This window comes from Oncorhynchus mykiss, chromosome 1 (assembly GCF_057628025.1).
Source record: "Oncorhynchus mykiss isolate SJ-2025 chromosome 1, ASM5762802v1, whole genome shotgun sequence".
Classification (NCBI taxonomy): domain Eukaryota; kingdom Metazoa; phylum Chordata; class Actinopteri; order Salmoniformes; family Salmonidae; genus Oncorhynchus; species Oncorhynchus mykiss.
Window position 1 is genome coordinate 38,709,319 of NC_143022.1, and position 16,387 is coordinate 38,725,705.

General features: G+C 43.7%; 1 protein-coding gene across 2 annotated transcripts in view; it reads left to right on the forward strand.

Annotated features, from left to right (window-relative positions):
• The first annotated feature begins 201 nt into the window (after positions 1 to 201).
• slc1a2b (solute carrier family 1 member 2b) overlaps positions 202 to 16,387 on the forward strand; it is a 43,903-nt gene continuing 27,717 nt past the window's right edge. The window contains exon 1 of one of the 2 annotated variants that reach the window (XM_021600639.3): positions 202 to 748. The gene's annotated coding sequence lies outside the window, so the exon portion shown is untranslated. The remainder of the gene's footprint in view (positions 749 to 16,387) is intronic. The other variant, XM_021600646.3, reaches the window with a different exon arrangement.

Below are 16,387 nucleotides of genomic sequence, written 5' to 3' on the forward strand. Positions count from 1 at the left end.
CTCCAGTCTTCTGATCTGAACAGCTGGGTCATATCTCGATAACCCAGCCCCAATAACCCATCACCAATAACCCAGCACCAATAACCCAGCATCAATAACCCAGCAGTTTCTAAAGAAAACAAATTAACTAAGTGACCCAACGCCTGCAACTCAGTAGTTGAGTCAATCAAACAACCCAGCATTTTTTAGAGTGCAACTGCCAGTTCATTCCATACCCCCAATATAGCCATTAGTGCTTGCAATAGAGAATAGTGAACTTGTTGTTAACCTGACAACGCTACACCTGACCTCATACTGACACCCCTAGAACAAACACACACGCACACACACACAGAGAGATACACACAGACACAGAGGAGCAAAAGCATGTGTTTTAAGAAGGTAAAAGTGTTTAAACATTAATAAAGATGGGTGGGGGCATCAAGATTGTACCGTCAACCAACGAGGATCGGTATTCAGAGAAGAAAAGGGGTGAACAGGAGGAGGGGAGGTGGGGAAGTGAAAGCGCAAAGGAGCGAAGTAAGGCAGAGCTCATTCAGTGGGATTGTTGAGCACAGAGCTCCACGGATTACTGTGATAGAAATCTGTCTGTTTGATTTCTGGTGCTGCTCTCGCTCATGCCCTGGACGCACTGAAGGCTTGCATTTCAGCAGTCGAACATCTCTGAAGCGGATGCACAAGACTCGGAGAAGGGAGAAGAAGAGAGACTGAAACTTATTTTCCAATAACTCTAAGATTGAATACAAAGGTGAGAGGCAATTATTATTATGTATGCACATTACATGTTTACAGGACATACGCTTTTGGCAAAATAGGGGAGGATAATAAAAATAAAAATAATAATAATTCTTGCAGTAGGCCTAATATTACATGATAAATTATAATCATGATGATCAGCACACGGTAATTAATTATATAGGCTACCTAATTATTCTAATTCTAATTGTTATAATTTTTACAATTATTGTCACTATCATCATTATTAATATTATTATCCATGCTTCTTTACACCAACTTAAAGTGAAGTCGCAATGTGGTTAGCTATCAAAAGGTCAAAATGTTCATATACTGCAATTCTAAGAGCATGGTTAGGATCAAAGTGTTGGAGCTCGCTCCTCCTGAAAACGATAGGCTGCGCTTCACATTACCGGCGTGGGCAAAACAGGTGCATGTGGACACAATTTTAGGCAGCACAGCAATCTGCACTCCCTATAGGCTCCAAAAAACACTTCACAATTGCTACATTGTCTTCATATTGTTTTATATCATAAATTGTTGACCTGCAACTAGTAAAAGGAACAGTAGGGTAACAAAGCCCGCCCCACACCTGTAATTGTCACAAAAATCACATTATGTCACAAAACTACATTTGAACACTTTCCCTGCAGCCACTGCTCTTGCACAACTAAACATGTTCTGCCTCACCTACATTTAAGTCATTAACAAAACAATTCTAAGGTGAATTCTAAGGAAAAAGTTACATGTATAATCTAATTAAATTAGATCTATAAATGTTATATATATATATATATATATATATATATATATATATATATATATATATATATATATATATATATATATATATATATATATATATACATATATATACAGTATATACCATTAGGGGAGCAAAAGATAAAGAACCCACTTGTTTAGCGATAAACATTGAATTACATCTTTAATAAAGCAGTACAAATTTAAGGTGAGTAGAAGTCAATAGTACTTAAATTAGCATTGTCCAAATCATTACCCTGGTACTTGGAAAACACACCCCTTTTCTAAAAACAACATTAGAACAAAAACTTTAGCCACTTATTTCCCTTTATAGTTTGTTTGCCTATGCATGACCATCATCCACATACCACATTTTTACCAAACTTTGCTTGTGTCAGTAACTGGACATTGGTTTTACGGTGAGCTGGTTACCCCACGTTACCCTAAGGGTGAGATTCAAGGTGTACTTCTGTCATGAAACACTTATCTAGTCTACTACTGAGGAGGCAATGTTTGCAAACAGACAATGTGTGGTAATTACATACCGATATATCTTGCATCTGGGTTACTAATGCCGTTAATATAATTTCTCTACCAAACGGCTCCGTGCCTGTGTGCCAAAGCGCACATCTTTCGCGAGCTGCATCATATCTGCTTTGCCGCAAGGCATTCCCACACGCGTGACTCTAGGTATCCTGCCAGGTCTTCTCAACGCAAGCCAGAGAGGACTACGATGAAGAGAGATCATTGTTGTTTTTGTGTTTTAGGTGTTAGCTCTTCTATTGTTCATTCAGTATCTTATCAATAGTTTACAACACAGCCATCCATATCCGTTGCGTAAATCGTAAAAAAAAACGTGTTCGGTAACATAGTTATCTTGTGGTGTCGTGTTATCAAAAGTGGTTTGTTGTGAGCGATTAAGTCATTTTTCTAGTCCCAGGTCTGTTTTTATTTTAGACAGGTGCATGCTCATCAAACCATCATTTGAGTTAAATGTTCACTGTTTTCACTATTGTCAACTTCCTCTAGGAGAGTTTAAAATATTTGTTTTGGAGATATTCTCCAGATATCTAAATTCGCGGTTTGTATTTAACTGATAATCTACTTTCGATAAGGACCCTTATCAGTACTTACCATACTTAATCAAGCAAAAATATATATCAACTACAGTACATGATCAAAAGTATATGGACACCTGCTCATCGAACATCTCATTCCAAAATCATGGGCATTAATATGGAGTTGGTTCCCCCTTTGCTGCTATAACAGCCTCCACTCTTCTGGGAAGGCTTTCCACTTGATGTTGGAACATTGCTGAGGGGACTTGCTCCCATTCAGCCACAAGAGCATTAGTGAGGCCGGGCACTGATTTTGGGCAATTAGGACTGGCTCACGGTGTGGCCTACCACTTCGCAGCTGAGTGGTTGTTGCTCCTAGATTTTTCCACTTGACAATAACAGCACTTAGAGTTGACCGGGGCAGAAATTTGATGAACTGACTTGTTGGAAAGGTGACATCAAATGACAGTGCCACGTTGAAAGTCACTGAGCTCTTCTACTGCCAATGTTTGTCTATGGAGATTGCATGGCTGTGTGCTCGATTTTATACACCTGTCAGCAATGGGTGTGGCTGAAATATCAGAATCCACAAATTTGAAGAGGTGTCCACATACGTTTGAATATATAGTGTCATTTATTTGCATTCTTCCTTCTACATGTCCTCTTTTTTGGTTATTTTTATTTATTTTATAAGTTAAGGCATGTGCCTTGTTATTTCACTGATGATGTTAGATTGCTCATTCTGTAGCTGACCCTGTCAATATATGTAAAGATAAAGTCACTTTTTGTCTTGACCTATACACTTCATGAATGTTTACCCTAATATTTAGTGGGAATAACATGTGCATTTTCCTTTTGTGCAATTTGCCAAATGTATACATTTTGTGTAGTTGGAAGTGGTATATATTCACCACCCCTTCCTTAAACCAATTACTTCACACCCCATACTCCCCTGCCCCCACTTCCCGTCAATTACGCACGCACGCACAAACACACACACTATCGTCACCATGGAAACACACTGTCTTGGCACTTGATTGCATTCACATTATTTTCACAGCCTGTCATTTGAACAAAACCAGAGGACATGTTTCCAGATGTAACGTCAATCGCTGCTTGATTGATGGTGGTGATCGTCAAAACCGGCAGAGGGGGTTTGTCTGTCAGGACTACAGGGGCTTTGATAAGAAGACTATTAATGAATATTTCATCCTCCAGTGGGAGTCAGTCTGTAAGGACTGTGGGTGTCTGGAGATGTATGTGATAAATGTCCTCAGGCCAGGATCTGGTGAAATGTGGCCTTGTGTAATTGGAAGGAGAATTTGGAGTGGAAAGTGTCCATGCAACTAATATGTTCTGTCCTGAGCCCGGAGGCTGCTCTCCTATACTACAGCACTCGCTGGCTGCTGCCTTACATGAATGAATAAACAGCAGACATTCGGGGAGAGCTTAATGTACTGTCTGCTCAAGTGCACAATGTGCCATTTCATGTGTGTACCTGGACAGGGATTGGTTTGTCAACAGCCATTTACAATAATCTACATGAATGTGTTTCTGTGAGAATGTCTAAAGAAGAGACTCACATTATTGTCATCATGGGAAATAGATTTGATGGAATTCCAAAATCCATGTCTTATATCCTTGTTGTTTAGTATTGACCAACATCGACCCCAAGCCAGGTTGCTAGTGTCATGCACAGACACACACACACACACTAGACACAAAGTTAAACCCTGGAGGGGTGCTGATCTACATATGTCTAAAGCCATATTTATCAGAATCTATTATCTGAAACATCTGCGAAGACATGTTAGTTTAATTATGGTACATGTCACTCAAGGTACAAGGTCTATGTATGTACCCTATGTGTGTGTACAGTATGTGTGTAGAGATGTGTTAACCAAGGCCAGAATAGGGAGTAGCTGCTCAAAATAAACAAAACATACAATCTTATATACTTTGTTTGCCCTAATTGATAGATACACTATATATATACAAAAGTATGTGGACACACACATTTGTGCATTCGGCTATTTCAGCCACACCGGTTGCTGACAGGTGTATAAAATCAAGCACACAGCCATTCAATCTCTATAGACAAACATTGTCAGTGGAATGGCCTTACTGAAGAGCTCAGTGACTTTCAACGTGACACCGCCATAGGATGCCACCTTTCCAACAAGTTAGTTTGTCTGCCCTGCTAGAGCTGCCCTGGTCAACTGTAAGTGCTGCTATTCTGAAGCGGAAACGTCTAGAAGCAACAACGGATCAGCCGCAAAGTGGTAGGCCACACAAGTTTACTGAACAGGACCGCTGAGTGCTGAAGCATGTAGCATGTAAAAACCCTCTGTTCCAAACTGCCTCTGGAAGCAACGTCTGCAGAAGAACTGTTCGCCAAGAGCTTCATGAAATGGGTTTCCATGGCCGAGCTGGCAAACACAAGCCTAAGATCACCATGCGCAATGCCAGCCCTCGGCTGGAGGGGTGTAAAGCTCGCAGCCATTGGACTCCGGAGCAGTGGAAACGCGTTTTCTGGAGTGATGAATCACACTTCACCATCTGGCAGTCCGACAGACGAATCTGGGTTTGGCGGATGCCAGGAGAACACTACCTGCCCCAATGCATAGTGCCAACTGTAAAGTTTAGTTCCAGTGAAGTGAAATCTTAACGCTACAGCATACAATGTCATTCTAGACAATTATGTGCTTCCAACTGTGTGGCAACAGTTTGGGGAAGGCCCTTCCTAAACATGAAACAAATCAAATAATTGAAACTGCCTTCACGCTGGTGCAGATGTTTTACTAGAAAGACTGGTAAACATTTACATCAATAATAGGTTATCCACATGGGGTAGACCACAAATAGTATTTCATATATTATTATAACAGCCAGGCTTGATTGCACGGCAAAAATTACTCACATTTGAGTGTGTGTGTGTTTGTGTGTGTGCATGAATGCGTGTGAGGGCTTGAGAGTGAGAAATGATCCTCACAGCTCATTGTTCTGAAATATGATTTGTTCTGACACCTTGCTCTATATTGTCATCCAGATGCTTTACAGTGTAACACAATCCTCACCGGAGAATGGAGTTCAGTTAGAATGGAGGGAAGGGAAACACTTTCATTTTCCGGCAGCGGAGGAGAGAACTTTTCATTTGAGAGAGAGAAAGAGAGTGAGAGAAAGGCCGGGAGAGAGGGAACAGAGAGTGATCTATCAGGTCTTTTCTTTGGAGGAGAGAAATGGGTAGAGGGGTAATAGTAGTGGTAATGGTGGTGGGTAGATAGACAGTGGGGCACTGTGTGCTGCTGAGAGGATGAGAGACTGAGCCTATGAGGGGGTCACAGGGCAGTGCCAGCCTCCTGGACATCAGGCATCTGTTACTTGTCACCAGGCAGCCAGGCTAGAGGTAGTCAACCTCTATCTGCTGCTTCTCTGAGACCCAGCCAGCACTGGAGGAGACTGCTACTGAGAAAGAAAGGGAGACGAGAGAGACAGAGAAAAAGAGATAGAGGGTGTAGGGGGCAGGGGGCTGGGAAGAATATAAAAAAAGAGACAGTTATTTATGCAGAATAGGGTCAGAGGAGCGAAGGACGGAAAGTGAAGATGAGAGTGTGTGTGTGTGTGTGTGTGTGTGTGTGTGTGTGCATGCGTGTGTGTTTTTGTGTGGCTCCATTCATAGGGCTTCACTGTGGGCTCGCTGCCATTCTGTAGCATCTAGCACTTGAGTAATCCCCCTGGGAACATACAGAAGCTGCCAAAGTACCATCCAGATCCTTCTCAAACTGTTCACAACCCTCTTCTATCCATCTCTCCCTCTACTATCCCCTGTCTATCTTACTGTCTCTTCCTCTAATTTCCCCTGTCTATTTCTCTGTTTCTTCCAATCCTCTCCCCTGCCTTACTCTCTGTGTCTCCCTTTTCTAGCCCCTGTCTATTGGTCTGTCTTTTCCTCTACTCTCACCTGTTTCTTGTCTCCTGTCTTTTTGCTTAATCTACCCATCTGTTTATGCTCCTCTCGCTCCCTCTCTTCTCATCTCCTTCCCTCTCTTTCTCACTCTTTCCCCTGGTCCTTCAATTTCATCAATCAATTGCTTTTTCCTTTTTCTCCCTCCATTTTACTCTCTCTTCCTTTTCCCCTCACTACCACTTTCCTTATCCTTATTTCTAGAACTCTATGCTACTACAGATGTAGGATCTTAATTTGGTCCACCCTGTTGCAAGATACATTTCCAATGCAGGAAATGTAAAACGTGTAGTGTATTTGAGATTTAAAAAGGTTTTGAAATTTGACATTTCAGACTTGATTTTCCCTTTACAAAAAAAGTATCACCCCCTACACAAATGTACATTAATTATAATTCACATAATAATTCACATTTCCTGTTGCTGCAGGATTATTTTCTTTCAGAAGCAAACTGGCTCAAATTAAGATCCTACATCTGTATTCCTATCTGCTTCATATGACTCTCCCTTTTCTAAAGGATACTTCCTCTTTTCGCCACTGTAGTCCTCCCTGTAACTCCAGTGTTACAGTCGTCAGTGAGCTGAGAGAGAATGAGAGCCTATTCCCATGAATAGGACAAACAAAAGCCTCCTTCCTTGCTCCCTTCCTTTCTGTTTGACTGCACCAGAACAGACACACAGGCATTCACCAGCCTGCCTACCCGCCTGCCTACCCGCCTGCCTGCCCGCCTGCCTGCCCGCCTGCCTACCCGCCTGCCTGCCCGCCTGCCTACCCGCCTGCCTACCCGCCTGCCTACCCGCCTGCCTGCATTTTTCTCTCATTTAGAATAACCTTTGGGTCCCTGTGTAGTGTAGTTAGTTGCAGTTGCAAGGGAAAATAATATAGTCCTGAGTGTGTTTTCATGACTGTTTGCTGTTTGCCTTTCCTCGCCTTCTCTCGGCAGTTGGAGTCTGCCTTGAATAATCAATTTCCTGAGGCTTGCCATCAAGTGTTTGCTAGATTATTATAAACTGCGCTTCTAGGAAAGATGAATGGCATTACAGCTCACAACTCTAAATATATTCTGATAACGTGATCTATCGCATTAACAAGCTATTTGGGTTGTATCTTCCCTGGTCTGGTGCTCAGGAGAGGGCAAAGTACACAGGTGGACAGCTGTCACATGGACATGGTGTATTTCCTTTACTTCGACAGAAAAATACACACATTTTCCTTGGGCATGTACACCGAGAGCCCCCCCCCCCCCCCCCCCCCCGCCCTCAGATCAGCCTCAATTTGTCGAGGCATGGACTCCACAAGCATTCCACAGCGATGCTGACCTATGTTGACTCCAATGCTTACTACGGTTGTGTCAAGTTGGCTGGATGTCCTTTGGGTGGTGGACCGTTCTTGATACACACTGGAAACTGTTGAGCGTGAAAAACTCAGCAGCTTTGCAGACACAAAATGGATGCGTCTGGAACCTACTACCATACCCGTTCAAAGGCACTTATATCTTTTGTCTTGCCCATTCACCCTCTGAATGGCACACTAACACAATCCATGCAATTGCGTCAAGGCTTAAAATACCTTCTTTAACCTGTCTCCTCCCCTTCATCTACACTAATTGAAGTGGATTTAACAAATAGCATCAATAAGGGATCATAGCTTTCACCTGGATTCACTTGGTCAGTCTATGTAATGGAAAGAGCAGGTGTTCTTAATGTTTATACACTCAGTGTATTTTACGATAGTCTGCCTTAGCTGAACATGATAGTAATGTTTAGTCAAATTGAAAGGCTGCCCCTTGAATTCAGTCCAACATGCTTTCCTATTTACAGTTTGTAGGATAGCTGATAACGGCCAAAGCCAAACTAAGAGTTCAGTGTCAGTCTGTCATGTCCCGGACAAAAACTGAGATAGCTAGCTAAATTAATCTGTTTATGGAGTTCCAACAAACTCTTTCAGATCAAGCTGTACAAGATGGACAAAATTGATACATTTTCCTTACGTAGATTATTTGCGTCAGACCCAACTTTGTACTGTACCTGTGTATTGGTCAATATTTCTGTTTTAGAGGAATCTCACTGCACTCTAAATGTTTTCAAGATTTCAAGTGTGCTTCTTTTGAAAGGCATCCTGTCGTCTGACTTAGATAACCATCATCTCAACGACGGAAGTCCAAGATTAGTATTTGTATGGAGGGGTGGCGGGGGTGTGCTGGGGGCTAGTACAGGCCAGGGAAGTGTTATGGTGGTCAGCATTCCCCCCACTTTCTCAAGCGCTCTCTCCAAACCCTAAACCACCCACAATCCCCTTGGCACCCGCTCCAGCGGAATTCAGGTCAGCGGGGGGGGAGGGGGGGGGGGAGGTCACGAAAGGGCCCACGGAGTGGTTGGTGAAGTGGGGGTGCTGGAATGGGGTAATGGAGGGGAATGGGCCCGCTTTTTGTTCCCTCTATTGGCACCAATGCCCATGCCACTGAGAACAGTCCCCCATTGTGGGGCAACAAAAGAATAATCATAATTAAAACACAATTAAGGAATCATTAAAACAAATGGAAGACCTCATCCAAACAATTGTCCCAATATGCACCACGTCAGACTCCGAGCAGCCATCAGATGTACACAACATTGACAGTGTGCATTGTTTTTGGCACTCATACTCTTTTACACATCAGCATACTCCTAAAGAAATACACAGTCACACACTCACAAACCAAGCATGTCAGCATTTTTGTTGGTGAGTACCAGATGTTGTTGGGAATTACAGAAGATTGGTTGGAGTTTATTAATGTCATAAATCCAAAGCCAAGTATCTGTCTAAAAACGGATACTTTTCTACATTTACATATTTGCATGAGGCCTCCTGGTGATGTTCAGTAGAGTGAGTGGATTTCATTGTAGACAGTAGGAACCCAGTCCCTCTTGGCCATCCTCTCTCTCTCCAGTGAATCCACTCCACTCCTTCGCAGGGAACAATGGCGGTGTCTCCACAGCCACTTGGGAGCTGTAGAAAAATCTGCCAAACAATATCGCTGAGACTTTTCTCCACCGCTGTGGTCCAAGTCGGTAGCAAACGGATAGTGAAAATACACACACTTCTCCTCCTCCATCACCCCTTCTCCATCTCTCCCCTTATTTCTCTTCCTTTCCTCCCTTTTCTCAAAAAATCCTCAATTTAGAGCCTTAATGGGCCTGTGAGGCAGGTTTGTGTGCTGCTTTGTGCAGCGCAGGGGGATCGGTGGGCATTAATGTCCCTCTTGACTATGTAAATAGCCCGGGCTGTGGGAGCGCAGAGCTGAACTGCCGCTGCTTAATCGCAGAGAGCTCCATCACTTTCAGACACTCCGGGAGCCAAAAGGGGGACATGCATGAGAACTTCAGCACCAAGGACAATGGCCTCACTCTGAAGAGTAACCTCAACGACCTGCGCCCACTTCCCTCTCCTTCCGGAGGACCCCCCTTTCCCTCTTTTCACCCATACCCCTCTCCCCTCGCACCTCGCTCCCCGAACCCCTAATACTCCCCTATCATCCCTACCCCTCAGCCCTCAACCTTCCTCTCCTGCCCCTCCTCCCCTCCCCGCCCCCCGCCCCCCATCCCTCAGCCTATCCTCAAGCCGAGCCGATGGAGCATACAGCCATGTTTTGTTTACCTCACCGCTTGTCCAGTGGAACACACAGCAATCCCCTTCATCGCCTGTTTGTCAGCCCCCCTTTCAGAACTAAAAGAGGAGAGAGAGTGAAAAAAAAATGAAAAAAAGAGGAAACAATTAAAAACCTCTTGTGAACCCTGCAATATAGCGGTTTCCCAGCCCTGGGCCTGTGAACTAACTTGGAGGACTCTAAAGTGGCCCATTATTCCAGCAAGGGTGGCGTGTTCCAAGAGCACCAGGCCTCAATGGCTGACCAACACAGATGGGGTTTTGTTCCTGGCTTCTTGGCTCACCACACCATGCACTGGTTAATTAGGACCTGCATTCATTTATCTATCTATCCATCTATCTGTGTACCTCTCCATCTGTCCACCTTCAGTAGGCCTCGTTACTCCCTCTCTGCCCAAATCGTGCACATTTCACCTGGCATTATTCAATCGATTATTAGACACATTTGGAATTGGCAAGTCAATCATTGTGTGCTGCTGTGAGCACATAGCGTCTACTGTACATCAGAGTAGGGAGCGGCAATGGGAGCAGTTAAATGTGTCTCCCTTCTCCCAACAACTGTTGAGTTGTGCGGGGCCCTCCAGGACAAGTATTAGCCATCTGTGATGTATATTCTCCTTTGTTTATGTGTTCCATAGGAGGTGAGAACGGTTGGCTTATGCTGGTACAACAGCAGTTAGTGCTTGATGAGAGGAATGCACAATTTTCTACGGTATAAGCTATTGGCCTTCTTATGATAGTTGGATGGTTTGAGTGTAGATGGGGTGTGAATGGTTCCTCAGAATCGGCTATAATGTGCAGATGTAAAGGTTATCTAAATAGATGCAATCTATGTCATTTTATTGATTGATTGATTGACTAATTTCTTACCAATCCTTTCAAAAGCATGTATGGAGTGTAGTAGCAACCACCAGGCAACCACATACAGTGGGGCAAAAAAGTATTTAGTCAGCCACCAATTGTGCAAGTTCTCCCACTTAAACAGATGAGGCCTGTAATTTTCATTATAGGTACACTTCAACTATGACAGACAAAATTAGGAATTTTAATGATTTTATTTGCAAATTATGGTGGAAAATAAGTATTTGGTCACTTACAAATGAGCAAGATTTCTGGCTCTCACAGACCTGTAACTTATTCTTTAAGAGGCTCCTCTGTCCTCCACTCGTTACCTGTATTAATGGCACCTGTTTGAACTTGTTATCAGTATAAAAGACACCTGTCCACAACCTCAAACAGTCACACTCCAAACTCCACTATGGCCAAGACCAAAGAGCTGTCAAAGGACACCAGAAACAAAATTGTAGACCTGCACCAGGCTGGGAAGACTGAATCTGCAATAGGTAAGCAGCCTGGTTCAAATAAATCAACTGTGGGAGCAATTATTAGGAAATGGAAGACATACAACACTGATAATCTCCCTCGATCTGGGGCTCCACGCAAGATCTCACCCCGTGGGGTCAAAATGATCACAAGAACGGTGAGCAAAAATCCCAGAACCATACGGGGGGACCTAGTGAATTACATGCAGAGAGCTGGGACCAAAGTAACAAAGCCTACCTTCAGTAACACACTACGCCGCCAGGGACTCAAATCCTGCAGTGCCAGACGTGTCCCCCTGCTTAAGCCAGTACATGTCCAGGCCCATCTGAAGTTTGCTAGAAAGCATTTGGATGATCCAGAAGAAGATTGGGAGAATGTCATATGGTCAGATGAAACTAAAATATAACTTTTTAGTAAAAACTCAACTCGTCGTGTTTGGAGGACAAAGAATGCTGAGTTGCATCCAAAAAACACCATACCTACTGTGAAGCATGGGGGTGGAAACATCATGTTTTGGGGCTGTTTTTCTGCAAAGGGACCAGGACGACTGATCTGTGTAAAGGAAAGAATGAATGGGGCCATGTATGAGATTTTGAGTGAAAACCTCCTTCCATCAGCAAGGGAATTGAAGATGAAACGTGGCTGGGTCTTTCAGCATGACAATGATCCCAAACACACCGCCCGGGCAACGAAGGAGTGGCTTCGTAAGAAGCATTTCAAGGTCCTGGAGTGGCCTAGCCAGTCTCCAGATCTCAACCCCATAGAAAATCTTTGGAGGGAGTTGAAAGTCCGTGTTGCCCAGCAACAGCCCCAAAACATCACTGCTCTAGAGGAGATCTGCATGGAGGAATGGGCCAAAATACCAGCAAAAGTGTGTGAAAACCTTTTGAAGACTTACAGAAAACGTTTGACCTCTGTCATTGCCAACAAAGGGTATATAACAAAGTATTGAGATAAACTTTTGTTATTGACCAAATACTTATTTTCCACCATAATTTGCAAATAAATTCATTAAAAATCCTACAATGTGATTTTCTGGATTTTTTTTCTCATTTTGTCTGTCATAGTTGAAGTGTACCTATAATGAAAATTACCGGTCTCTCATCTTTTTAAATGGGAGAACTTGCACAATTGGTGGCTGACTAAATACTTTTTTGCCCCACTGTACTTGACATGTCTCTCGCAGTTAAGGACCTTTAGAAACTTGTGTGGGTCTGCTGTTTACTGGGTTTTGTGGCTTCTGCAATTAGTGGGAAGCAAATAACGTTGACGTCCTCCGATATTAATCTATTGCAATCATATCGTATTTTGCACCAACTCCCCTCCCTGGGCTTGGGCCTTTACTAATATATCTGTCTGTGTTATTAAAAACACCGAACTAACACTTGTTGAACGCACAAGCAGGCCCGTAATGATGGTGAATGAAGAGCCAAGACCAACTCGTCGGCGGGAAATCACTAGGGTCTTTCTGATTCAGATGTCATAGATGTTGTTAGAAATCAATTACACACTGTTTAGTTGCAGAACAACTCAAACTTTCCATAGAAGGTTGCTGTCTTTAACTCACTGAGAGTCTGGCAGTTGAGAGAACAGCGCAGGGAATCACACAAAAGGGGATTCTTAGGCTGGGGTATTTGGGGGAATTTTTGTTTTGTGGCTCAGACCTCGATTCAAGGATATACCACACCCTTAGAGGATTCCCTGGGCGTGCATTTGGGGATTACATGTGTGAGTATTAGACACTTGATGGGAGAAATACATGTTGGTAAATGTAAGTAATTATGATGGACTCCCACTGGTAGTAGGCTAGTTGACATAAATGAGAGAGAAAAAGCTGTCCACCCCCAGAGTTCCCTCCCTCCCTCCCTCTCTCTCAACAGCATTCCATAACTGCGTGAGGCTGTAGAAATATCTACACAGTTTGACAAAACATGCAGTGAATCATGACGTGGAAAGAAAAACAATGAACCGGGGACCAGCCCCCAAGGGCATTTCACATGTTCAGCAGGCGGCAATAGGCTACCCAGTCTCCATCACAACAACACATTCAATATGCCAGTAGACTGTAGATGATATGCCTATTCCTATACAGTGAGTCTTCGGACCTAGTGCCTACTGTACACTATAAAATCATGTATGGTGTTTGCCATCATTGTTTTTCATGTAAAACTCTTTGTTTTCACTGAAGGTTTTGTGCAGCCAGAGTCGGATGGGGTTCTGAAAGAACAGCAGGCGGTCGTCCCGCTCAACGTGGTTCTGAAAGGACAGCAAACTTGGCGTGCCAAAGTATGCACTGAAAAAAAGTAGTCATAAAGCACAGGCTTTTAAATGCCAAGCAAATTGTGCTTACCTGCAAGCCCTAGGGTCCTACTTCAAAAGACATTTGGTATATAAATTGTTGTTGAGTTATGTACTGTATGTCCCCAACGTTTGTTTGAATTGAGTGGAAGTCACAGTGCTAGGCTAGTCATTAGGAAAGCTGATCTGGTCCAGCTAGACCTTTTCCCATCAATGCAATAGGTTTATTAGTATGCTCTGCACTTGTTTGCTCAGAATCCAGTCCAGTGTTCCAGATTTTTTGGCAACAGGATCTTGGCTAAGAAATGTATTTCTTACCCAGGGCTATTTGTTCAGACACATCAGCACAAGCAAGGCAATGATCAGCAGCATAACTAGTGCTTATTACAGAGATGCAGATAAAATACATTGAATAAAGAGATGTATAGATTAGAGAATGAGAAAGGAAGGAAGAAAGAGAGGAGATGAGTCTTCTAAGCAAAATCTTCCTACTTTACTGACACTGTCACACTCTCCTGCATCCCTGATACCAGCCCTCCTCTCTCTCCCTCCTCCCCCTCCCTCCTCTCCATCCTCTTCCTCCCTCCTCTCCCTCCCGTCCCTCCGTCCTCTCCCTCCATCCTCTCCCTCCCTCCTCTCCCTCCTCTCCCTCCCTCCTCTCCCTTGCTCCTCTCCCTCCCTCCCCACGGTGCTAGCTGGTATTGCTCTGCATCCTGGTTTAAACGTATTATCCAACACAGACTCAGTGTCACAATTAGAGAGACAAAATACAAAATGAATACTTGATGCCCTCACTGTCAACATCTATTAGCCTGGTTCTATTAGAGTTCCCACGTGTTTACCAAGGATTTAAGTATGTCACAGAACAGTATGAATGTTCAGTGCACTCTTTCCATATAGTGTTGTACAACTACTGTGGTACTTGCTGTTTAGTGAGCTTTACATTTTTTCTTGTCGATAGATGCCATATAGTGCTTCTGTAGGTATGTATCTCTAGAGTAACGGTAGCAGTATGATATGTTGTGTCTTGAGGAATCTATAATAGAGTCTTTGGAAACAGAGCAGCTGGTAGATGACAGAGACTGTCTGCACTAATGAAGCACATTCCATATAAGGTTTGTATAGACATCGCGTGTATAGTGGATATCTCTGGATGTCTCTGGGTTATTGTCAAGCCTGTATTTGAACCTCAGGAGGCTGCTGAGGGGAGGACGGCTCATAATAATGGTTGGAACGGAGCGAATGGAATGGCATCAAACACATGGAAATCCTATGTTTGATGTACTTAAAACCATTCCACTTATACCCTCCAGCCATTATTACGAGCCATCCTCCCCAATTAAGGTGCCACCAATCTTCTGTGATATGAACAGTTCAGCATGGAGCTGGATGTATTGACTGTGCACTAGGTATTAGCATATATGGCTGCCAGTATATGGTGTAATGTGCCTGTCTATGGGTGTGCCTGCACTTACGTGTGTCTGTATGTCAGTGTGGAGGAATGCTGTCTGTCTGGGGTGGTGTGAAGACAAGAAAGGAGAGTCACACTCTTAGAAACAAAGGTGCTACAGTATATAGAACCTTAGAGGGTTCTTCAGCTGGCCCCATAGGAGAACCCTTTGAAGAACCCTTTTTGGTTGCAGGTAAAACCCTTTTGGTTCCAGGTAGAACCCTTTTGGGTTCCATGTAGAACCCTTTCTACAGAGGGTTTTACATGGAACCCAAATAGTTTTATCTGGAACCCAAAAGGGTTGTTCAAAGGGTTCTCCTGTGGGGACAGCAAAATAACCCTTTTAGGTTATATATAGCACCTTGTTTTCTAAGAGTGTGACTCTCCTAACAGCTGAAAACCCCTTTTGGAACACTGTTTTCTAAGTGTAGAACGATACCGTGGGGTGAGGAGAGTAGAGGAGAGGAGAGCTATGCTGGGTCTGAAGGGTTGTCCTCAGACTGGAGTTTTTAATTAGTAAAGGCACATTCATCCTCCCTAGTCCTCTTACTGGCTGTGTGTGTGTGTGTGTGTGTGTGTGTGTGTGTGTGTGTGTGTGTGTGTGTGTGTGTGTGTGTGTGTGTGTGTGTGTGTGTGTGTGTGTGTGTGTGTGTGTGTGTGTGTGTGTGTGTGTGTGTGCAGGTGTGTGCGTTTGTGTGCGTGTGTGTGTGTGTATGTATGTACATGTGCATCTGCACACATGTATTTGAGAGTGTGGCCCTAGTGATGTATGAAACAGAATCTAATTTCACAGGGTGAGCCTTCTAACACAGATGTCAGCCTCTCCTGTAACCCTCAGACTGGATCCCTCTCAGATACAAATACACTTACAGTACATACTCCATCTCCACTTCAATTGGTTGCTTTAATCTGGCCTCTCTATGTTACACTTGAACCATCCACTCCCATTTTCCCCTTCACTCTCTTTCCATTATCGCTTACTCTCTCTCTTTCTCACCCCCTTTCTTTGTCTCCCTCCCTCTTCCAACACCCACACCTTCCCTCATTTTCTCCTCCTCCTCCCATCTCTATCTCCTGCCCCCTCTCTTCCTCCATCCATCTATCTATCTATCCCTCCCTCCTTTGCTCCCTCCACCCCCCCCTTCGCTCCCT